This window comes from Bos indicus, chromosome 20, assembly GCF_029378745.1.
Source record: "Bos indicus isolate NIAB-ARS_2022 breed Sahiwal x Tharparkar chromosome 20, NIAB-ARS_B.indTharparkar_mat_pri_1.0, whole genome shotgun sequence".
In the NCBI taxonomy this organism is placed as follows: Eukaryota; Metazoa; Chordata; class Mammalia; order Artiodactyla; family Bovidae; genus Bos; species Bos indicus.
In genome coordinates this window covers 69972208-69998021 of record NC_091779.1, presented here as the reverse complement: position 1 = coordinate 69998021, position 25814 = coordinate 69972208, and the positions used below count along the sequence as shown (strand labels likewise).

General features: G+C 47.2%; 1 long non-coding RNA gene across 1 annotated transcript; it reads right to left on the bottom strand.

Moving 5' to 3' along the window:
* Positions 1 to 615: 615 nt before the first annotated feature.
* On the bottom strand, positions 616 to 2602 carry LOC139178072 (uncharacterized). Its single transcript, XR_011562502.1, has 3 exons — positions 2281 to 2602; positions 2089 to 2167; positions 616 to 1957 (listed from the first exon to the last, which is right to left on the bottom strand). It is a non-coding gene; the product is annotated as an uncharacterized lncRNA (long non-coding RNA).
* Positions 2603 to 25814: the final 23212 nt, after the last annotated feature.

Genomic DNA, 25814 nt, shown 5'->3' with positions numbered 1-25814 from the left:
GATGGACTGGTTTGATCTCCTTGCAGTCCAAGGGACTCTCAAGAGTCTTCTCCAGCACCACAGTTCAAAAGCATCAATTCTTTGGCATTCAGCTTTCTTTATAGTCCAACTCACTTTCCCTTCTCCAGGGGATCTTCCCAACCCAGATATCAAGCCCAGGTCTCCCACATTGCCAGCTGAGCCACAAGTGAAGCCCAAGAATACCAGAGTGGGTAGCCTATCCCTTCTATAGCAGATCTTCCTGACCCAGGAATCCAACTGGGGTCTCCTGCATTGCAGGTGGACTCTTTACCAACTGAGCTATAAGGGAAGCCCTTTATTATAATTGTCTGTATTAATTACACATTGACATGATAATCTTTGGAAAAAATGAGGGTTTTTTTTTTTTTAAGTTTCATCTGTTTATTTTTACTTCTCTTAGGAATGGATACTAAACAACATAAAATGATCTCTGTGGCTCACATGATGCTTTTGTTGAAAGATTCTGATCTCAGGAAGGAATCTAGATCTGAGGGTAAACAGCAGATAAATAAACATGTGATGATCTCGGCTGGGTGGAGACTGATGGACGCCCCGCCCCGCCCGTGGGAGCGTGGTAGACCGGCGATCTGCTGCAGGACTTACGGCCCCTCCCACTCTGTGCTTCAGCGTTGCTCAGCTGTGAACTGGAAGAGAGGAGACCCTGACATCTTCTCAGGTGTTCGGAGAAATCCACCTTTTCTGTATTCATTCTTCATTCTCCCCTTCCCCTCAGTGGGCAGTGAGGGCTGCCACACCCCTGTCTCCAAGCCTGGGCTGGCCAGGACAAGACATGAACAGGCTAAAATCCAGGGAGACCCCACTAGGGTGGTTCATGGGGATCTTACAGGCCAAATGCATATACCCAGATTTTCCAAAAGCAGCTGAAGTTGGCTGGTAAATTAACTTGCTCTAAATCACTTAATGATCACACACTATCAGGGTTTAACTGAAACCTTACTAGAAATGGATCAATAGAAGTGGGATATATTATCAGTGCAGAAACGTCAACAATAGACCTGAAGCATCTTCAAAGCGTGCTTATCTTTTTATATGCCTTACCTGTTGGAAGTTTCTGAACAGAAGAGATTAAATATAAGGCTTTTCTTACACACTATTCTATCATAAAACAATCATTGTGGGCAAGTGTTCCTTCATATCCACATGCTCCTGGACAATCACTTGGTTTTTCTTGCATGTTTTAAATAGCTGTCGTCAGCATTCTCTGTGTGCTTCTGAAGACACCTTCTAGCTCCATCTCAAGGGCAAACAGCCTTAAGCCTGCCCCACGTTTATCAAAATTCACCCCTGTGTGCAGACATATGAATAAAAAGGTTAGTCAAAAGATCTACTTTTATGGCAGAAGTAGGGATCCTATAAGACTGATCTTCTGTGCTTTTAAAAAAAAAATAACAAACTAAATAAATATAATAAAATTATATTTTATTATATTTATATTATATATAAAAATAAATAAATAAACAAACTAATTGGAACACAATTCACATACCATGAAATTCACTTGTCAAGGATGCACAACTCGATAGTTTTTTAGCGTATTTACAGAGCTGTGCCACCGTTAGCACTAATTTTAGAACTTTCTCATCACCCTCAAAAGAAACCCAGCAACCACTAATCGGCTTTCTAATCTTCGTGTAAAGACAGCAGAAAGAGCGAGTTTGTGTGTGGAGTTCATCTTTGGGGATCGAGTGCCGAGGCAGCAGGCGGACCTGGCTCAAGTACCAGGGGTAATTTAGAGACTGTCTTGGCCCGCCCATGCTGTCACAGCAAAACACCACGCCTGAGAGGCTTGAACAACAGACAGGCATCTGCTCACAGTTCTGGAGTCAGAAGGTCCAAGTTCAACGGCCGGCAGGGCCAGTGTCTGACGAGAGCTCTCTTTCTGGCTCACAGGCACCTGCCATCACCGTGTGCCTCCCTGAAGGACAGAAGGGAAGAGCCTCTTCTTATAAGGGCACTAATCCCATCAGGGGCTGCCCACCCTCCCAACCTCATCTGACCCTACTTACCTCCAAGCACCCCATTTTCAAGGCCAAACACCCTACTTACCTCCAAATACCTCATTTTCAAGCACCAAACACATGTCATGGCTTCAACATATTCGAATTCTGAGGGCGCATTCAGTCTCCTGTATCAGGTAGAGTCAGTCAGTTCAGTCGCTCAGTCGTGTCTGACTCTTTGCACCCCCATGGACTGCAGCACCCCAGGCTTTCCTACCCATCACCAACCCCTGGAGCTTACTCAAACTCGTGTCCGTCAAGTCAGCGATGCCATCCAACCATCTGTCGTCCCCTTTTCCTCCCGCCTTCAATCTTTCCCAGCATCAGGGTCTTTCCCAGTGAGTCAGTTCTTCGCATCAGGTGACCGAAGTATTAGAGTTTCAGCTTCAGCATCAGTCCTTCCAATGAACGTTCAGGACTGAAAATATCAGGTACAAATGACTACAGTGAAGCGGCGTTGGAGACCTTATAATTTCTCTGTCCAAGCTGCAGGCTGTCCTTTTAATAAACGCGCGTTTCCGGGACAGCTCTGATTCAGCCGGGAGACGGTGGTTGGGTTGGGATCTCCGTTGGAGCCAACGAGAGAAAGGAAGCCTGCCAGCCAAAGGGGTGGCCCTGCTGCTGCACGACGGGGCGTGGCGGGCGGCAGCGTCAGGGTGGTGCAGAAGCAGCAGGAGGGGACGACGGGCTGCGGTGATGGAAACGCCCGTGGAGGGCTTGGTTCCAAACACGGCGCCACGCGTTTCTACGTGAGCCCCTGTTTCCCTGCTGTGGACCCTGCCCCGGGCACCAGCCGTGGACTGGCCACACAGCACACAGGGCACCAGCCATGGACTGGCCACACAGCACCCGGGCACCAGCCATGGACTGGCCACACAGCACCCGGGCACCAGCCGTGGACTGGCCACACAGCACCCAGGGCGCTGGCTTCATGGCTGCCACACACCAGGTGCCACGCTGCTCGAACAGCGGGCCCTGTTGAAGGTGCTGGCACAGAATTAAGAGCAGGGCCTCATGAAAACGCAAGAGCGCTAGTGTCTCGTCCGCACCGTGGACTCAAAGCGTCCAGCGAAAGCGCAGTGACTCCACGTGTGCTGAGAAGGAGGGGCCACCAAGGCGCGCACGCTGACGGTGGAGATGCAGAGCAGTGGGGCCACCGGGAGTGTGTTATAAAAGCATCGCCGCTGCTGCCCGGCAATTCCGGCTCAGGGTCTGCCCAGGGGAAGTGGAAGCCTTGCTGTGTGGACGCTCGTGGCAGCACTGTCCGTGCGCACCCCGAAGGGGAAAGGAAGCCCAGAGTGGAGGAGCGGTCTGTCCACCGCTGGCTGTGCGAGGTGCGCGTGGCACCATGCAGGGTCTTAAAACCAACTTGCTGAATGAGAAAAGACCCCAAAGACTCACAGAACAGTGCCATGTGTACAAGAATCTAGGAATGTGAACTAGGGCAGAAAGCAGATTATGTTCCATGGGGCTGGGTTTGGGGTAAGCGACAGTGGGCACAGGGAAGCGTTCGGGGGCGATGGAAACATTCTGTGTGGGGGTGCTGGTGGTCGCAAACCGAATGCAGTTATGAACATTCGTGCAACTGTGGGCTCCCAGGAGGTGCAGATGATAAAGAACCGATCCGCCAGCACAGGAGACGTGAGAGACGTGGATGTGATCCCTGTGTGGGGAAGGTGCTCTGGAGGAGCCCACGGCAGCCCAGTCTAGTACTGTTACCTGGAGAATGCCACGGACAGAGGAGCCTGGTGGAGTACAGTCCACGGGGTCGCAAAGAGCCGGACACGACTGAAGAGACAGCAAGCACGAGCACGCACGCAACTGTATCCAATCAACACCCAAATAATGACACCACAGTGTAATCTGGCATGGCTAAAGTAAGCTAAAAAAATAAGTAAGACTGAAAAAGAAGTCTCAGAGGCAAAGCAATCTGTGTTGTCACACGATAGAAATGCTGCTTTTACAGCATTTAATTTGGTTAGAAACCCCTCCAAGTTTGTGGTTTCCGACACCCCAGGATCCTGACGTCTGTGGCAGGCCCCCTGGGAAAATCCCCCCAGGACACCACCGTTGCCTGCCCAGAACTCAGCCAGACCATGCACTGTTCATCCCTGCCCCTGGGCGCAGGGACACGGCGGTGGGAAGGGTGACCATCCGGAGTAGAATCAGCCCATCCAGTTTTATTGCAGGAACGTACAGTGGGGAGTCAGTCATCAGACAGGTCTGTGCACAAGTCTGGAGCTCAAATGAGAACAGCTGGATAGAAACAAGAAGCAAGAACCTACAGCAAGTTCTACAGGGAGAACCCCTGTGGATCCAAAGCCCCCAGACCCGATGCTTCTGCAACCAGTGAGCCTCCAGCGAAGCTGTGCCATCACCTGGCTGACACCCTGCCCAGGGGGAGTCCTGGAGGCAAGAAGAGATGGGTGGATAGCGGCCACTCTCCAACCAGGCAAAGAGTCTCCCTGGTGGCGCCCACGCGGGTCAAAGAGAGGGCCGGTTTTTCCCTCCAGGCACTAAGGCTTCTCTGGAATCCATTTGACACTTCCTCTTTATAAACAAACTGACTCATTAGAAAAGACCTCGACGCTGGGAAAGATTGAAGGCAGGAGGAGAAGGGGACGACAGAGGATGAGATGGTTGGATGGCATCACAGACTCAATGGACAGGAGTCTGAGTAAGCTCCAGGAGCTGGTGATGGACAGGGAGGCCTGGCGTGCTGCGGTCCAAGGGGTCGCAAAGAGTCAGACACGACTGAGTGACTCAGCTGAACACTTGTTGTATTAGAGTGAAAAAGAAGTGCAAGGTCATGACCTCTAAAGGCATTTAAAATGTCTGTGTTATGTGAAGGCCTCGTTATGTTGCATTACTGGCCCATCTGATTGCAGACAGCTGCTACTTCCCCAGCAGCGCTAGAGTCTCTAAGTCCTAGAGGCCACCGGTGCCCAAGGCGGATGGCGCTTCCAAGTACCAAGCATGAAGGGTGCCTGCGCTCCTCTGCAACCCCTCCTCACCCTGAGGGGGTGATCTCTCCTCCTGAGTTTTTCAGTAGCTCCTGAGATCCCGTTCCCAGCACCGGGCTGGTCTGCAGCTTCGGTGGCTGCCAGGTGCCCTGCCTCAGGTGGGAGGTGACCACGCCCACTCACTGCCCCTGCTCCCCGCTGCAGAACTGGGCTTCTCCCCTTTCCTACCGCTCACCTCAACTGAAAGCCAGACTCGCTGCTTTGCTTCATGCTCCATGTCTTCTCTTGGTTTCCCGTCTTACTCACCTGCTTGCACACCCAATACACTCAGAAGACAGAAAGTTCGGTTTCCTTCTCTGTTCGCCGTCTGTCTCAGCGCTGGACACAATCGCGAGTTAATCATGTCTCCTGATGCTGATGGCCAGGTCGGTGGCAGTAGGCTTAACCTCCTCCCGAGAGAAGGTCATGGGCTTTGAGGGCTGGGTTTTCTGCAGTCAAATTATGAAATGGAAAATCAAGCTCTTTATATTTTTTGTGAACTGCAAGGTGAGTAGTTTAATGAAGAGGAAGCTAATTAATGGTGAGCCAGACAAAGTCCTGCATTCCTCCTGCTCATCTCTAGTGCTCATCTCTAGTTCAGAGGAGCTTGATTCTGCCCAGATCACATTAGTTCTACACTCCCCTAATTGCAAATCCTGAATAACAGTTCATTTATAAATTAGTAAGAAACACAGTGTTCCCAAAAAGCGGTTTTACATTAACATTCAGTTGTTAATAAAAGGTAGCTAATTTCACCCTGTTGAACTTTACCCTTCGCCTGCAATATCCATTTCTGATTATTGTATCACACAGCCCTTTCTTGTGTGCATCAGGAAATCTGCCTTTACGACAGAGGACTAGAGGCTCGAGATGGGGTGACTCCAGTTGGGGCCTGGCTGAAAACAGGGAGAAAGGCAGAACTGGGGGTCACATCTGAACTCCATATGACCTGTCTGAAGACTGTCCCAGTCCCAAGGGTGATAACATCAGCTGCACACCGTGGATGATGGAACAACACCGGATTCTGACATCATAACCACTGGTCCCTGTGCCGTACGCCTCTCCTGCGTGGCCCCAGCCCCATCACGACTGAATCCGGGGATCCTGTCCTCAACCCCTCTGCAGCCATGTGGACTAGGGGGAGGGGAGGGTGGGGTCCACGTGCCCGGCCACTGCACGGCCACTGAGGGTGCCCTCCCCTGAACCCCGCCACCCCACAGGGGAGTTGGGGAAATAACCTGGGATGGGGTGGGGGGATGAAGCCACAGCCCTGGAGTCCGGGGCAGGAGACCCATCTTGGACACCACTGAGCTGTCGATCCCTCTCTGACCCACGGTTCCCTCATCTCCAGGACTAAGCGGGCATCACTCCTGAGTGCATGGTAGACGGAAGGCTGTGCTCCCCGCCGAGGTCCCATGCTGGGACTAGGACGGGGTGAGCATGGATGGCACTCCCCAGTTTCCTCCAGGAAACGCACCCTCCTCCTCATTCCACAGGGAGGAAGGCTTCTCTGAAGCTTCGCCTGAAGTTGGGACGAAACCCTTCTTTGGGATCAACATTATTAAAGGTGGCACTAATCACCTCCGTCTTTGTGTTTGCACGTTATCAAGCCAGGGCAGCATGGGGTCAGCACTTTCACTCAGAAGGCAAGGGGACCCTCAGAGAGTCCCCAGAGGTCAAGAGCAGGCTTCTCCTATGAAGCCCTCTGTTTCCTGCACAGAGAGCCTTCTCCGGGGTGTCTCCAATTTCCCCAGATCCACCTCAGGGCGAAGTCTTGCATCGAACCCCCCAAAACAGCCTATTGTGGATCTGGCATGCAGGGGGGAGAGGAATCAGAACGTCAGTCTCTAATTAAAACTCATCAAGGAGAAATTAAATCTCCTCTTTAATGATGCCATTTGTTGTCATGGATACTAAGGGGAATAAACACACTAATGAAAATGGATGGGGGAACTTTACATGCGGTGAAAACAGACTTCAAGAGCGGTGATTGTCGCAACGTTTGCACAACTGGATTAGAAGGGTCCCATTTTATTCTGAATGCGGGCACCAGTAATTTCCACGGAAACAAGGAATAAATGGTTCAGAATTTATCTTTGGAATTAAATTTATAGAAAAAAAGTTTTTTGTTTTTTTTTTTAATTTCCGAAACCGCCATAAAGAAGTGCGCAGTATGATGCAAACAAAACCCACGAGGTTTCTATGCTTCAGATTTCTTCCAGTGTAAGGGCTCTTAAAGATGGGTTTGGGTTGGGCACAGGAGTCCTGCACGTCACCAAGCCCTCGATTTACACATCAATTCTGAGCTTTAAATCCTCTAGCTTACCTCACTGGAGGAGCCTCAAACAGCTTCCCAAAGAATTAAGTTAATTGGGTTTGGTGTAAGGTTGGTGTCCTTCCGGCTGGAAACTTTCCCAGGCCTTCCTGGGTGCTGGTGGCCACCAGCCTCCCAGGTCACCCTGTTAGCCCAGACTTTAATTAGCTCTGGCGTCCTCTTCACGATGATAAATGCAGAGATGATAAATGGAAATGCAAATGACCGTGGAGTGGCTCAGCCATCAGCCAGAGCATCATTAATGCCTCCCCGCTGCCGAATCGATCACTGTCAGCAGTGCCTGCGTGCGGCGGGGCACATGGCTGCCGGCCAGGACGCCTTCCAGGGCCCCGGCAGGCCGGGCTTCGTAGGGTTTTCCTCCCCATATGCTCTGATTCATCTTTTGCTGAATATTTGTTTGGCAACCAGAGTTCCAATATATCTCCAGCTGAGATGATAACTATTTTGGGTCAATAAGCAAATAGCTAATTTAGAGCAAAATAAATACCAATAGGAAATTATTCTCCCACCATCAAGATCTGAAAGAAAGTCAGTGGAATGAATCTATCTGGCTTGTTTCAAAACTGAAAGGTCTACTTTGAAGCTGACTAGAATGTCGGCTCAAAAGAGAAAATCGTGATCTACAAGCCCAACTTGAAGGATTTTTTTTTTCCAACTTGAAGGATTTTTTTTTCCCCAAGATCTTGAAGCACGAAATATTCTGCCCACAGTTGCAGGATTGTTCCCTCCAGGAAACTGGTGGGTTTACAAGGATGAGGCATCCCTTCTTTAACTAGAAACCCAGCCTGATTCCTCTGCGACATACCTCGCTGATGGCCCAGCCTATCTCTCGGGACAGCTGAAGGGCACCCCTTGTATTTGCAGAGTTCGCCTCATCTACAACTGCAACGATGGGCACGGGGTTTTCTTTAGCCTTTTTTAAACTGCCACAAAGACACACTATTCAAGGGGATCTCAACACGGCAGGACAGCAGTGAATCCTGTCCCCGCTTCCTTCTCTGCCTGCCCCCCGCCTGCCCCCCAAACCCCTCTCACCACCTTCTAACCCCGCGAACTCCTGTCCTCCCTCCACTCAGCCTGAGCATCTCTGTGGAGACCCGGCCTCCAGCTGGACAGATCATGTGACACCCAACAAAGAGTGCCCCGGGGCCTCAGGGCCAGCGTCCTGAAGAATCATGTGACAATGTCACCTCTGGCCACGTGTTACCTGCAAACCTCACTCCCACTGGGGCCAAAGTGGGCTTGAGTTTGGGCCACAGTATCCAAGATTCGAGAGATCCGTGCCTGGGGAGGCGTGCCTGAGCTCAGGAGCTCACAGCACACAGCCTCATCTGCGGTGGAGCCGCTCACAAGGCCCTCCCGCTTCAGCACTCACGCTCGGTGGGGTGAAGCCAGAAAGGAGACCAACGAGCTCTTGGTTTTCTCTCCAGGTCTGCCGCTTGTCCCCTGTTTCCATCTTCAAGACCAACGCCTCCATCAACCCAGGTCTCACCGTGGAAGCCTGAGAGCAGAGAGCACAGGGCCTCGCGCTCCAGCCTCCATCCACGGTGCTGCAGGTACGGACAGCGAACACGCCCACTGCCCTCACCTCTCCCGACGGCACCCTGGTCTCGCCTCGGTCTTCCTCTTTCTCAACACCCTCCCCTCTTTGATCCGCACGACAGCCAGGCTGGCCTTTGGGAATGATGCCTCTGGTCACAGAGTCCCCTCCATAGAATAGTTCCGCTTCTTTCCCACCGAGGACAGCATCCAAACTCTCGGCGCCTCCAGAGCCTCCGGGCGCAGCGGCCCCTCTGCTCCCTGTGCCCTGCCCCTGCCCACGTCCTCCAGCCGCTCGGGGCCTCTCTCCCTGCTCCCTCCTCACCTGCCCGGCTCTGTGTCAGGATGTGTCAGGACGGTCCACAGTGTCCTGGAGGCCTCGTCCGCCCGCTCCTCCTGCCGTCCCTGCCCAGCGGGGTCCACGTGACCACACGGCCCAGATAAACTGCACGGCGTGATCCAGCAGCCCCGCAGGTGGCTCCTGACCTTTGGGCACACGCATGAACTTAACAGCTGCTCTGCTCTTGTGTCGGCTTCTTTTTCCACGGTCTGTAGATAATGGCAGTGGCCACCTCTCAGGGAGCTGACAAAGACGGGCCGATACGTGCAAAGGTGTGAGGCCCCTTTGGAGACTAGCAAGAGAAGTGTTTAACTTGCCTCCTACCAAACTTGATGGTCTCAGAATAAATCTCACTTGTCTGCAGGAGATTTCTTAGATCCCACGCTGACTTTATTTTCCAGAGTGTGGACTGCACCACTTCCTTCTTCTGCAAAGGGACCAGAGTCCTCTCCCATCGTGAGATGAGGGTTTCTTTCTCTTTTTTTACCCCATGAACGGGGAGGGTCCTGGGCTAGCCCAGTTCCGCCTGGGTGGCACTGGAACAGTCTGGTTGCCACCTTCGCTAGCCTGGCAGCTTCCTCTTGCCCCTTGGAGTGTTTACTCTTGGGATAGGCTCTCTGGCAGCATCCTACTGTGAGGGAGCCAAGCCTAGGGAGTGGCCAGCTGTGGGCTCTGAGTGAGCACCCAGGCCGTGGCCAGAGTCAACCCCAGGCAAGTGTGGCCAAGCTGCCCTCTCGGACACCTGGCCTGGAGGCCTCCGGCCTGTCCCAGCCCCAGGAACCCCTGACGGCAGGAGCAATGACAGTCCCACCAGGCCCCAGGAGCCCCTGGAACCCGGGAGTTCACAGCATTGAAGCCAGGAGTTTGGGGTGACCTGGTCCACAGCAGTCGGGACAGATGCCCAGCGGGCTCTTGTGGCCTCTGGGATGGCCTTCTGTCTTCCCCGCCATCTCCTCCGGCACCGCCCAGCTGTGTCCCCTCCAGACTGGAGCCTCCCTCAGGGCAGGGCCCACCGCCTCGTCCTCAGCCCTGGGTGTGCCGGCACCTGGCAGGGTCTCCATGAACACTTGCAGCATCAGTGAGTGCTTACTTCTAATTGGTTTATGGCACCACGTCCCCTCCCGGCCCACGGGCGGTGTCCGTGCCCCATGGCACTCGGGAAGCTGGAGCGTGACTCTGGGAGCCTCAGCCGCTCGCAGCCCCACCGGCCACCCAAGGCACAGACCTTCCACACCCACCGGCCTCTGCTCGGCCCAGCATGCTCTGACCCATGCCTTGTGGGGAGGAATTTAACCACGATTTCAATTACTTTTAAAAGTTTGTATCGGGGTGAATAGGACTTCACAAGGGCAACCTTGAATGGCAAGGCAACACCATCAAGTTTGAAGTTCCATTTTTCAAATCTCAAAACTATTATTCTGCTTAACAGGTGAATAATTTATAGATGTATCAGCCTAGAGACAATGAAGATAAAACGCTCCCCTCCTTTTAAGCGTCACCTCCAGCCATGAACTATCTTGTAAAGGCACTGCTTTGTTATTAATAAAATTAACATCCTAACGTTGCATTTTACAGCAATACTTCCTTCCTCAGTAGAAAATCACGAAAACAACACTGAAGCCACCCGTAATTTCTCTGTAAAGTAAATAAAGGAAATGATTTCCATCTGACTCTAGGTTAAACATTTTATTTTGTTAGCACGATGAAAACAGAAATATAAGAGCAGACAAAATGTTTTGTTACCTTGGTGCCTATTAAGACTTTGGCTTCCTTTCTAGAGAGCGCTAGCCAATTTCAATAACATCAGGAACACGAGGAAATAAATTAGACATTTTAATTGTGAGATTATAACATACTGATGGAAGAGCTGGGAAGGAGCCAAAACAAATTTTAATGACAAAACAATAATCTAAGCAAAGTAGAAGGCATCAGGCTCTGTGGGCTTTGGAAGAAAATAAAGAAGCAGCATTAGGAACACCTCTGAATTTATCAAGCCAGTAAACTCTAGACAGCTTAAATTGTGGGTGAAGTTAACAAATATATTCGAGAAAATGCTGACTGCTTTAAGCAGTAAATCAAAAGCATAATTGGGCAAAATTTCATTGAGCCTTAATGACTGATATTTCAGGTAACTACAAGAAAATTACATCCCTAAGGAAAATTTAGAAATTTCCTAATAGGGAGTCCATGGTGCCCAGTCATGTGTGATCATCAGCAAAGATTCATGGTGTTTTAAAACATATTAGTAGATTCACATCCTGTAGATGAGTCAGTCTTGGATGAAAGAATTTTACTTGTTAGATTTTCCAAACAATAAGTCTATTCTCAATATGGTTGGCAGCAGGGAGAAACTGGTAGAGGTTTTTTTTATTATTATTAATTTGTTAATTTAGTGTGGATCTAGAGTTTTGTTAGGTAGATGATGCTTAACATTAGCAGAGAGGGAAAAAAAAATCTCAGACCCCTCCTCCTCCTACTTCAGGGGGCAAATCTTGCATCTGTTAAGGTAAACAGCAGGCTCTCACTAGTTATTAATTTTATACATAGAAGTATATATATGTGTCAATCCCCGTCTCCCCGTTCATCCCACCACCCTCCCCTCCTTGGTGTTCATACGTTTGTTCTCTACATGTCTCTCTATTTCTGTTTTGCAAATAAGATCATTTATTGATTCTGTTAGAACCTGACTAGCCCTTGAATGCCTCCTTCCTAAAACACGTGACCATGTGTCTTCAGATCTGACCACAGTCAAGGCAGGTGATCACCCACCCTCACTTCTGCTACCTGAGTGGCTGTGCTGTATGCAGAGACCACAGCCCTCACCCAGGGGTCTGATACAGAACAGCCCACCCCTGACTGCAAAGACCACCGCGGAGAGAGGAGAGAGGCGGGCTGGTCTAGGCAACACTCACCTGACCTAACAACTTGCACATCAACTTTGTTCAAATGTGGTTTGCTGCTGCTGCTGCTAAGTCGCTTCAGTCATGTCCGACTCTGTGCTACCCCACAGACAGCAGCCCACCAGGCTCCCCCGTCCCTGGGATTCTCCAGGCAAGAACACTGGAGTGGGTTGCCATTTCCTTCTCCAAGGCATGAAAGTGAAAAGTGAAAGTGAAGTCGCTCAGTCGTGTCCGACTCCTAGCGACCCCATGGACTGCAGCCCACCAGGCTCCTCCGTCCCTGGGATTTTCCAGGCGAGAGCACTGGAGTGGGTGCCATTGCCTTCTCCACAAGTGTGGTTTACATGCTATAAAATTCACACACACAAAGAGCGCAACTGGATGGCTTTTGATTGTCTCCCGGGAAGTTACTCCCATCACAATGCACAACCCTTCAATCTCTCCAGGAAGAGCTCTTGGGTCTCCTACCAACCAACAGATGCCTCATCAGGCCAACGTTGGTCAGCTTTCTCTCCGTGCAGATTTATTTTGCCTGTTGTTGGATTTCTTGTGAATGAAATTACACCATATTTAGTCCCTGGCGTGAGATCAGTAAGTCATTTATTTTTATTGCTGAATATTTAGAAAACTAAGAGATGGCATCCAGTCCCATCAATTCATGACAAATAAATGGGGGAAAAATGGAAACAGTGGCAGGTTTTATGTTCTTGGGCTCCAGAATCACCGCAGACACTGACTGTGGCCATGAAATTAAAAGACACTTGCTCCTTGGAATAAAAGCTATGACCAACCTAGGCAGCATATGAAAAAGCAGAGTCATCAATTTGCCAACAAAGGCCCATATAGTCAAAGCTGTGGTTTTTCCTGTAGTCATGTACAAATATGAGAGCTGGACCATAAAAAAAGCTGATCACCAAAGAACTGATGCTTTAAAATTGTGGTGCTGAAGAAAACTCTTGAGAGTACCATGGATAGCAAGGAGATCAAACCGCTCAATCCTAAAAGAAATCAATCCTGAATATTCACTGGAAGGACAGACGCCGAAGCTGAAGCTCCAACGCTTTGGCCGCCTGATGTGAAGAGCTGACTCACTGCAAAAGACCCTGATGCTGGGAAAGACTGAAGGCAGGAGGAGAAGGGGGCGACAGAGGATGAGATAGTTGGATGGCATCACCGACTCAAAGGACATGAGTTTGAGCAAACGCCAGGAGATAGAAGGGGACAGAGAAGCCTGGCTTGCTGCAGTCCACGGGGCTGCAAAGAGCTGGACGTGACTGAGGGACTGAACGACAGATCGCTGCGTGGTTGAGTACTCTGTGTGCTTGAGTACTCTGCATGGTTGAGTACTCTGCGTGGTTGAGTACTCTGCGTGGTTGGGTACTCTGCGTGGTTGGGTACTCTGCGTGGTTGGGTACTCTGCATGGTTGAGTACTCTGCCATGGGTTTGTCTATCCGTCTACTGATAAACTAGTGGGCTATATCCACTCTGGGAAATACTCTTATACACACAAAACTCTTATACACATCATTTTTTTGGACAAAACTTTTCATTCCACTGAAATAATTAGTTAAGAGTGGGCCCTGTACCAAATATGTGTTTAATTTTATACTTGCTTCACAAATGATCATACCATTTTACACTCCCAACAACAGAGTAAAATCTGCTGTACCCTCTTTAACATTTCACACTGTTAATCTTTTATATTTTGGTGGGATTTAGGATCATTATGAATTTAACCTGTGTATACCTGACAACTCAGAATGGGAAGCATCTTTCATTTGCTGATCATCATCATATATCTTCTTTTAAGCAATAGCTAGTCAAATAGCTTGCTCAGTCTTTAATTAGAATGTGTGTCCTGTTACCAGTTTTTGGCACAGCACAGTATCATTGACCTGAGACCCCAGAACTCATTTGCTTTACAACTGGAAGTTTGTACCTTTTGACCTCCTCCACCCATTTTTGCCTATCGCCTACCCCCTACCTCTGACAACCACTAATCTCTTCTCTGTATCTACAAGCTTTTTTGTTTGTTTTGTATTTTTTTCAGATCCGCATGTAAATGAAATAATATGGTATTTGTCTTTGAGAAGTGATTTTTCATCACTGCTTCGTTTGTCTACATATGTGTATATACCTCTGTATTCCACAAACACGGGAGACCTGGGCTTGATCCCTGGGTTGGGAATGTCTCCCGGAGAAGGGAAAGGCCACTCACTCCCACGTTCTGACCTGGAGAATTCCATGGTCTGCATAGTCCCTGGGGTTGCAAAGAGTTGGACACGACTGAGTGAGTTTAACTTCAAAGTCCACAAATATATACATATATTTGTGTGGATATATGTATATAGTTACATATATTTGTGAATATATGCATATATATGAATATACATATTCACATAGGGACAAAGACTTGTACCCAGATTTTACCGATGTATATACACTCTGGATACAGGTTTTGGGTCATAATTATGCACTGTGGCTCTTTACTCCCAGGCTGTGACTTGCTTCTTTATGCCTTTGACATTGTCCTTTGAAGGGCATGACATTTTTAAGCTGATAAAATCTAGTTGATCATTTTGATTAAAAAAAAAAAAACACTAAGATCATGGCATTTGGTCCCATCACTTCATGGCAAATAGATGGGGAAACAATGGAAACAATGCGAGACTTTATTTTCTTGGGCTCCAAAATCACTGCTGATGGTGACTGCAGCCAAGAAGTGAAAAGATGCTTGCTCCTTGGAGACAAAGCTATGACCAACCTAGGCAGTATATTAAAAAGCAGAGACATTACTTTGCCAACAAAGATCTGTCTAATCAAAGCTATGGTTTTTCCAGTAGTCAGACCATAAAGAAGTCTGAGCACCAAAGAATCGATGGTTTTGAACTGTGGTGTTGGAGAAGATTCTTCAGAGTCCCTTGGACTTCAAGGAGATCAAACCAGTCAATTCTCTAGGAAATCAACCCTGACTATTCATTGGAAGGACTGATGCTGAGGTTGAAGCTCCAGTACTTTGGCCACCTGATGCAAAGAGCTGACTCACTGGAAAAGACCCTGATGCTGGCAAAGATTGAAGGCGGTGACAGAGAATGAGATTGTTGGATGGCATCACTGACTCAATGGACATGAGTTTGAGCAAGCTCCGGGAGATGGGGGAGAACAGGGAAGCCTGGCATGCTGCAGTCCATGGAATTGCAAAGAGTTGGACACGACTAAGCGACTGAACAACAATAACAAATGAACCTTGGGAATTAAGATAAATGTTTTGTGGCTTGCAGGAAGTAATGAGTTTGTATTATCTAATCCAAAGCTGCAACAAGAGAAAATTAAGTAAAAATGTAACAATTAGCTGATTTATTCCAGGTAGATAACTGATTCAGGTCATTATGTTCTTATAGTTAAATTACTTGGATTGATACAATCAACTTGACTCTTCTTGACTAAATCTTGACAAAATAGCAACATACCTACTGAATCTCCACTGTACCTGCTATCATGTAGACATAGATTGAGATGTAATCTTTGAGAAAATAATTACAGCTTCAACATTCTTTTCTCCACTCCTTTTATTAATGCACTATTAGTCCCACATTTGTATGTGTTGTTAGGCAAATTATTTTTGTTGATTTAAGAACTTCTCAGTAAGGGACTTGGAAGTTGCCAATCCAACCTGTCAACAAGAGAAATGCTGGGCAGACTGAACAATGAGCAGTTCTTGAGACTATAATGGGGAGGATGACCCAGGGGGAAATGCTGCCATCAAGGCTGGAGAGTCAGAGAGGTGATACAGAGAGGCAGGACTTTCTTGGAGAAGATGCAGAAGCAGAGACCTTCCTTGAGACCGGTGTCAAGGTAGGAAGACCTGGGCTGCAAGTGAAGAACTGCTGGGGGCTCAGTACGGACAAGTTGCGCTAAAAAGTCTGAGAACTGAAGGTATTCTGGAGAAGACTCACCACTCCAGAAGCCATTAACAACATCTGTGATTCATGGGAAGAAGTCAGAATATCAGCATTCATAGGCGATGGGCTTCCCCAGTGGCTCAGACAGTAAAGCTTCTGCCTGCAGTGCTGGAGGCCTGGGTTCGATCCCTGGGTTGGGAAGATCCCCTGGAGAAGAAAATGGCAACCCACTCCAGTACTCTTGCCTGGAAAATTCTATGGACTGAGGAGCCTGGTGGGCTGCAGTCCATGGGGTCGCAAAGAGCTGGGCACGGCTGAGCGACTTCACTCACTCACTAACAGGCGTTTGGAAGAAGCTGATTCTAATCCCCACGCATGACTTTGCAGGTGTCAGGACTTCAGAGGAGGAAGTAAGCACAGATGGTGGAAATAGTGAGGGAACTAGAATTTTAAGTGGAGCCTGAAGGTGTGACTCAGCTGCTGTGATCTCATCATGAAACTTGAATACATAAGGAATGGCTTCTTATGGATGAACAGGAAGGTGGCTCCTTCAGTTGGAATCTGCTAGTGAAGATGTAAAACTTGTTGATAGCATAACAAAGAATCCCGAATGTTATAGAAACTTGGTTGATAAACCAGCAGCAGGGCTTGAGAGGACTGACTTCACCTTTGCAAGATCTACTGTGGGCAAAATGCTATCAAATAACATTGACATGCTACGGAGAAATCGTTAGTAAAAGGAAGAGTCAGTCAATGGGACAAGCTGTGTTATTACGTTACTTTAGGATGCAGCCACCCCAGCCTTTGGCAGCCACCATCCTGCTCAGCCAGCAGCCATCAACACCGAAACAAACCGTTCACCAGCAAAGAGACTGCAACTTGCTGAAGGCGAAGTATTTTTTGGTGAAAAAGTATTTTTAATTAAGGTATATACCTTGTTTTTTTAGCCATAATCCTATGGTACACTTAATAGACCACAGGATAGTGTAAACATAACTTACATGCTGCAGGAAACCAAAACATTTGCGTGACTTGCTTTATTATGATGTTTGCTTTACTGCAGTGGACTGAAACCAAACCCAAAATCTCTCTGAGACATGCCTGTAACTAGAGGGAGAAAAATATACCATGCTAAGGCTAATCAAAAGAAGGTAGGAGTGGCTATGTTGATTTAAGGCAAAAGAAACCTCAAAGCAAAAAAATTATCAGGGATAAAGGGCATTGCATAATGAGAAAGAGGTTTATTCTTCAAGAAAATATAAAAATCCTTAACATGTACGTGTCTAAAACAGAGCATAAAACTGCCTGAGACACAAGCCAACAGAACCACAGGGAGAAAGAGATGAGTGCACCTCCAAACCCGGGGACTTCAGCATCCTTCCGTCACAAACGGGCAGATGCAACAGGCAGAAAATCAGTGAGGATAGAGTGGAACTCAACAACGCCATCAATCAACTGGATATAATCGACATCTACAGACTACTTCATCCAATAACATCACATTCTCAAGCTCACATGGAACATTCATCAGATAGACCACACTGGGCCATAAAACATGTCTTTAAAAATGTAAAAGACCATATTAGAATTGAACTAAAAATAAATAACAGAAAGATAACTGGAAAACCCCCAAATATTAATACATGGATATTAAACAATACACTTCTAATTAACAGATGACTTGAAGAAAAATCTCAAAAGTAAGAAGTATTTTTAGCTAAATGAAAATGCATCTATGAGTGCTTGGTCACTTCATCACACCTGACTCTTTGCAACCCTGTGGACTCTAGGCCGCTGGGGTCCTCTGTTCATGGGATTCTCCAGGCAAGAATACTGCAGTAGGTAGCCACACCCTCTTCCAGGAGAGCTTCCTCACCCAGGAACTGAACCCAAGTCTCCTGTGGCTCCTGCACTGCAGGTGGATTATTTACTGCTGAGCCATTACGGAAACCTGAAAAGTACTTTTGCTAAATGAAAATGAAAACAGAACTTAACAGAATGTGTGGAACGTGGTAAAAGCAGTGCTTAGAGGAAAATATACAGCATTGACTCATATATTAAAATGAAAGAAGAGCCAAGATCAATCATCTAAATTTCCATCTTAGGAAAGCAAATTAAATCCAAAGTTAGCAAAAGAAAATAAATAATAAGAATTAGAGCAGAAATCAATAAAACTTAAAATAGAAAACCAATAGATAAAATCACAAACCAAATCTGTATAACAGAAAAACCAAAAAAAACTAGTCCTTTGAAAGATTGATAAAAGCAATAAAACTCTAGTCGGGATAACCAAGAAAAAAAGAGGACACACATTGCTAATATCGGAAAGAAATGAGAAAACATAGCTACAGATCCAGTGGATATTAAAAAGATAATAAAGAAATACTATGAACCGCTTTGGGCTTCCCTGGTACCTCAGTTGGTAAAGAATCCACCTGCAATGCAAGAGACTCCAGTTGGATTCCTGGGTTGGGAAGATCCCCTGGAGAAGGGATAGGCTACCAACTCCAGTATTTTGGGGCTCCCCTTGTGGCTCAGCTGGTAAAGAATCTGCCTGCAATGTGGAAGACCTGGGTTCATTCCCTGGGTTGGGAAGATCCCCTGGAGAAGGGAAAGTCTATCCACTCCTTTTCTGGCCTGGAGAATTCCATGGACTATATTGTCCATGGGGTTGCAAAGAGTCAGACACAACTGAGTGACTTTAAAAAAAAAAAAAAAAAAAAAAACAACCATTTCATGGTCACAAATTTGATAACGCAGATGAAATGAACCAATTTTTTCAAAAACTCAATCTTCCAAAATTCACAACAAATATAAATAGGCCCATAATCTCTTTAAAAATGATTAAATAATTAATAGCCTTCCAAAATAGAAACTGCCAGGCCCAGATGCATTCATTGATGGATTCTACCAAACAATCAAGCAAAAAAACTTACCAATTCTCTACAATCTCTGCCAGATGATAGAAGCAGAGGAAATGTTTCCTGACTGATTCTATGAGATCAGCATTAGAGCAATATCAAATCAGAGAAACACATTACAAGAAAACTCCAGGCCAATATCTCCCATGAGCTTAGATGCAAAAAATTCTCAATAAAACAGTACCAGTGTAAATCCAATAATGTATAAAAAAAATTAACACCTCAGTCAAGTGGAATTTATCTGTTATCCAAGGCTGCTTCAACGCTCAAAAATCAGTTACTGTAATACCTCACGTTCAGCTCAGTTTATTCACTCAGTCATGTCTGACTCTTCATGACCCCACAGACTGCAGCACACCAGACCTCCTTGTCCATCACCAACTCCTGGAACTTGCTCAAACTCATGTCCATTGAGTCAGTGATGCCATTCAACCATCTCATCCTCTGTTGTTCCCTTCTCCTCCTGCCTTCGAGCTTTCCCATCATCAATCCTTCTAATGAATATTCAGGACTGATTTCCTTTAGGATTGATTGCTTTGATCTTGCTGTCCTGGGACTCTCAAGAGTCTTCTCCAACACCACAGTTCAAAAGCATCAATTCTTCAGTGCTCAGTTTTCTTTATGGTCCAACTCTCACATCCATACATGATGACTGGAGAAATCATGTACCTTTGTCAGAAAAGTAATGTCTCTGCTTTTTAATATGCTGTGTAGGTTGGTCATAGCTTTTCTTCCAAGGAGCAAGCATTTTTTAATTTCATGGCTGCTATCACCATCTGCAGTGATTTTGGAGCCCAAGAAAATAAAGTCTGTCACTGTTTCCATTGTTTCTTCATCTATTTGCCATGAAGTGATGAGACCAGATGCCATGATCTTAGTTTTCTGAATGTTGAGCTTTAAGCCAACTTTTTCACTCTCCTCTTTCAGTTTCATCAAGAGGCTCTTTAGTTCCTTTTCACTTTCTGCCATAAGGGTGGTGTCATCTGCGTATCTGAGGTTATTGGTATTTTTCCCGACAATCTTGATTCCAGCTTGTGCTTCATCATGGCATTTCACATGATGTACTCTGCATAGAAGTTAAATAAGCAAAGTGACAATATACAGCCTTGATGGATGCCTTTCCCAATTTTGAACCAGTCTATTGTTCCATGTACGGTTCTAACTGCTGCTTCTTGTCCTGCATACAGGTTTCTCAGGAGGCAGGTAAGGTGGTCTGGTATTTCCATCTCTTTAAGAATTTTCCAGTTTGGTACGATCCACACAGTCAAAGGCTTTAATGTATTCAATGAAGCAGATGTTTTTTTTGGGAATTCTCTTGATTTTTTCTATGATCCAACAGCTGTTGACAATTTGATCTCTGGTCTCTGCCTTTTCTAAATTCAGTTTGAACATCTGGAAGTTCTTGGTTCACATATTGTTGAAGCCTAGCTTGGAGAATTTTGAGCATTACTTTGCTAGTGTGTGAAATAAATGCAACTATGGATGTCACATTAACAGGCTAAACAAAACTCACATGATGAGATCAACAGATGGACAAACATCATTTGACAAAATCCAACAAGTCAATTCATGATAAACATTCTCAGTAAACTAGAGATAGAGGGGGGACTTCCTCAACTTAATAAAAAACATCTACCAGAAGCCCTGCGACTAGCATTGTGCTTAGGGTGAGAAGCCTGAGGCTTTCTCACCAGTAATATGGCAAGGATGTCCTCTCTCTTCACTCCTTTCAACATCATGGAAGTACCTATGTATGCAATAAGACAAGAAAAGAAAAGGGGAAAAAAGCAGAATACAGGCTAGGGAGAAAAAAATAAAATTGACCTTGATCACAGATGACATGATAGTCTGTATAGATAATCTGAAATTCTACCAAAACCTCTGGAACTAACAGTCCATTACAGCAAGTTTCAGAATACAAGGTTAATATGAAAAACTCCATTGTTTTTCATTATGCCAGGAATAAAAAAGTGGAATTTGAAATAAAAATATACATACAGGAAAATTACATAAGCACTCCCTGCAAATGAAACAGCTTGGTATAAACCAAGCAATATGTATGTTAGATCCACATGAGGGAATTACTAATTCTGATGAATGAAATCAAAGAACTAAATAAATGCAATGTTCCTGCTCACAGATAGGAAGATCGAAAATTGTCAAGACATCAGTTTTTCCCAAGTTGATCAAGAGATTCATGTAATACCAGTCAGAATCCTAGCAAGTAATTTTGGTGGATACCAAAAAACCTTATTCTATAGTTTATTTGGAGAGGCAAAAGAAAGAAAAGAAAAAAGAATAGCAACACAATACTGACCAGATCAGATCAGATCAGTCGCTCAGTCGTGTCCGACTCTTTGCGACCCCATGAATCGCAGCACGCCAGGCCTCTCTGTCCATCACCAACTCCCGGAGTTCACTCAGACTCACGTCCGTCAAGTCAGTGATGCCATCCAGCCATCTCATCCTCTGTCGTCCCCTTCTCCTCCTACCCCCAATCCCTCCCAGCATCAGAGTGTTTTCCAACGAGTCAACTCTTCGCATGAGGTGGCCAAAGTACTAGAGTTTACTGAAGGAGAAGAATAAAGTTGTAGGGCTTACACTGCTCGATTTCAAGACTTACTGTAAAGCTATAATAATCAACATAAAGTGGTATTAGAGAAAGAATAGACAGATAGATAGATGGGACATCACGGAGAGCCCCCAAAACACCCACATACACACAGTCGATGGATTTCTGGCAAAAGAACAAAGGCAAAATAATGGAGCAAAGACAGTCTTTTCAACAAATGGCGCTGGGAGAGGTCAACATCAGCAGGCAGAAAACTGGATCTGGACGCAGACCGTAAAGCCTTCTCAAAAATTATCTCAAAGTAGATCACAGACCTAAGTGTAAAACCTGAAACTATAAACTCCTAAATATAACACAGGAGAAAACCTAGATGTCGCTGGGTGTGGAGATGAATGCTCAGATTAGCCATGGGCACAGTTCATGAAGGAGAGAATTGACTGGCTGGACTCGGATCAGATCAGACAATTCTGCTCCGTGAAAGATGATGTCAAAAGAGGAAGAAGACAAGCCACAGAGGGAGAGGAAATGTTTGCCAAGGACAAAGACATGTCTCAAACAGGATCGCTAGCCAATATACACAAAGAACTCTTTGGAATTTAATGATAAGAAAACAACTCAAAGAAACATTGCCAGTGATTTTAACTGATACTTTGTCAAAAAAGATACACAGACGGCAGCTAAGTGTATGAAAAGATGTTCCACCTCCTATGTCATTAGGAAACACAAGCTAAAATGAGATACATTGTATACCTATTGCTGCTGCTAAGTCACTTCAGTCGTGTCCGACTCTGTGTGACCCCATGGACGGCAGCCCACCAGGCTCCCCCGTCCCTGGGATTCTCCAGGCAAGAACACTGGAGTGGGTTGCCATTTCCTTCTCCAATGTATGAAAGTGAAAAGTGAAAGGGAAGTCGCTCAGTCATGTCTGACTCTTAGCGACCCCATGGACTGCAGCCTACCAGGCTCCTCCGTCCATGGGATTTTCCAGGCAAGAGTATACCTATTAGAGTAGCCAAAATCCAGAACACCGACAACGGCAAATTCTAGTGGGACGTGGGGCAACACAAACTCTCATACCACTGGGAATGCAAAACGGTGCCTCAGCTTTGAAAGACAGGCGGTACTTTCTTAAGAAATTCAATATAACCTCTCTGGAGTACCCAGCCATTCTTTCAGACTTTCCTCCACCTCTGGTCCAGGATGGCATTTGGGTGTGGGGGGTGGGCAAACCGTCTCCTGGGGGCAGGAATGGACAGGAGCCTGGTGCCAGGTCAGGTCCCTATGGTGAAGCATCGGTGAAGCTTCCCTATGGTGAAGCGTCGGTGAAGCGTCCCTATGGTGAAGCGTCCAGAGAACAGACTGATGATCGCTGAGACGCAGACGTGCTGGCTGGCATTTGGAGCAAGACGCTGGCCTTCTTCTCCAGAGGCAATTGTACAACCATTTCCTTTTCTGTCCAAAAGGTTGTGGCCCCTCGTGCCACCCGCTCTCCACCGCACCCCACGCCCCTGCACAGGGCCACCCTGTCCCGTGGGAGCATCGCAGGCATCCCAGAGCTCTGCCAAAGACCCTCCGGCTGCTGCTCCTTCCTGCTCCAACACTGAGCCACACCCGGACACCAGGGGCTGCTCTGAACGTCTCTGTGTCTCTCCCACTCTCTCCTCTCCCTTCTTCCTCCAGGGAAGCTCAGGCCGCTTCTTCTCCAGAGATAGGTCTGCTATGTCAGGGCCCTCTGGTCCTGGGCTGAGCTCTGGAAGCACATTGGACTCTTCTCTCCATGGTGGAGGTGGGCTCTGAGCTGGGCCCTCCTGGCCTGGCTTTGTCATCCTGGGTAAATGGCTTCAATATGCAAAAAAGTATCACCTCAGTGCTGAGAACAAGCCTGACCTAGTGTAAGAACACGATTGACCGCAGTCACCTGTGAGCTGCCCAGGGCTGGTGGAACCCTCCAGTTCAGTCCAGTTCAGTTGCTCAGTCATGTCCGACTCTTTGCAACCCCATGGACTTCAATACGCCAGGCCTCCCTGTCCATCACCAACTTCTGGAGTTTACCCAAACTCATCTCCATTGAGTCGGTGATGCCATCCAACCATCTCCTCCTCTGTCGTCCCCTTCTCTTCCTGTCTTCAATCTTTCCCAGCACCAGGGTCTTTTTTCCAATGAGTCAGCTCTTCATGTCCGATGGCCAAAGTATTGGAGTTTCAGCTTCAACATCAGTCCTTCCGGTGAATAGGAACCCTCCAGACACATATCCAGTGCAGGCGGCCCACAGCTGCTGCTTCCTCGCGTTAACTGCTCGCCCTCCCGCCTTCTGTCTACACCATGCACACTCGGGTCATGGCCACCACTTGATTAGACTAAACCACACAGGCATGCAGATGCTGACGTCTCTTAATGGAATAGTGTTACAGATAAGAACAGCGCTGATGGCTATTGTTGCTGAACTGCTTTCTGGGCTCCCATCCCTCACAACAAGGCTTTCCAGGCAGCACAGTGGTAAAAATCCACCTGCCAATGCAGGAGATGCAGGAGACGTGGGTTTGATCCCTGGGTTGGGAAGATCCCTGGGTTGGGAGAAGGAAATGGCAACCCCCTCCAGTATTCTCATCTGGAAAATCCCATGGACAGAGGAGCTTGGAGGGTTACAGCCCACGGGGTCTCAAAGAACCAGACACAACCGAATGCACACACACACACACATCCTGACGGACGGCTGGCTGCGAGCTCACCCGCCTGACTGTCCGTCTCGTCCTTCAGCTCAGTTCAGTCGCTCAGTCATGTCCGACTCTTTGTGACCCCATGAACTGCAGCACGCCAGGCCTCCCTGTCCATCACCAGCTCCCGGAGTTCACCCAAACTCACATCCATTGAGTCAGTGATGCCATCCAGCCATCTCATTCTCTGTCGTCCCCTTCTCCTGCCCCCAATCCCTCCCAGCATCAGAGTCTTTCCCAATGAGTCAACTCTCCGCAGGAGGTGGCCAAAGTACTGGAGTTTCAGCCTCAGCATCAGTCCTTCCAATGAACACCCAGGACTGATCTCCTTTAGGATGGACTGGTTGGATCTCCTTGCAGTCCAAGGGACTCTCAAGAGTCTTCTCCAACATCACAGTTCAAAAGCATCAATTCTTAGGCACTCAGCTTTCTTTATAGTCCAACTCTCACATCCATACATGACCACTGGAAAAACCATAGCTTTGACTAGCTAGACCTTTGTTGGCAAAGTAATGTCTCTGCTTTTTAATATGTTTTCTAGGTTGGTCATAGCTTTCCTTCCAGGAAGTAAGTGTCTTTTAATTTCATGGCTGCAATCACCATCTGCAGTGATTTTGGAGCCCCCCAAAATAAAGTCTGACACCATCTCCACTGTTTCCCCATCTACTTCCCAAAAAGTGATGGGACCAGATGCCATGGTCTTCATTTCCAAGGCAAACCATTCAATATCACGGTAATCCAAGACTATGCCCCAACCAGTACTGCTGAAGAAGCTGAAGTTGAACGGTTCTATGAAGAGCAACAAGACCTTTTAGAACTAACACCCCCAAAAGATGTCCTTTTTATTATAGGGGACTGGATTGCAAAAGTAGGAAGTCAAGAAACACCTGGAGTAACAGCAAATTTGGCCCTGGAGTACAGAATGAAGCAGGGCAAAGGCTAATAGAGTTTTGCCAAGAGAATGCACTGGTCATAGCAAACACCCTCTTCCAACAACACAAGAGAAGACTCTACACATGGACATCACCAGATGGTCAACACTGAAATCTTTTCCTTAGAGAACACTTACAAGGCTCCAAGGAGCTGAGCTCCCTGGACAAGGTCACCCATGTACTGTCACACAGCTGGAATGGAGCAAAATGTAGAGCTGGATTGATTGACAGCTTGAGGCCTTAACTCTCTGAAATGTACTAGCATCATGTATGCGAAGCTCTAAGGGTGAAATTTCGGCAGAACCTTCTCTCCGGGTGTGCTCCAATCGTGTCACACAAGTGATATCCCCAGGCGGGAGCAATCCTCGTGAGGACCAGCACCCCTGCCTCTCGCCTGTTCGTCCTTTTCAGCCAGAGCAGAAGGACAGTCCTGAGTTGGACAGGTCTCCTCCTCCACGACTCCACAGACTATTACGGAAGCGGTTTCCAGATACCAGTTAAAGACAGCAGCATAGGCGTGTCAGGACTTTACATTCTTCGTCAAGGATTCAGAACATGACAAAAGAATCTCTTTGGGGGAAGCGATGATACACTTACTGTGCTGGAAAATGAAGGAT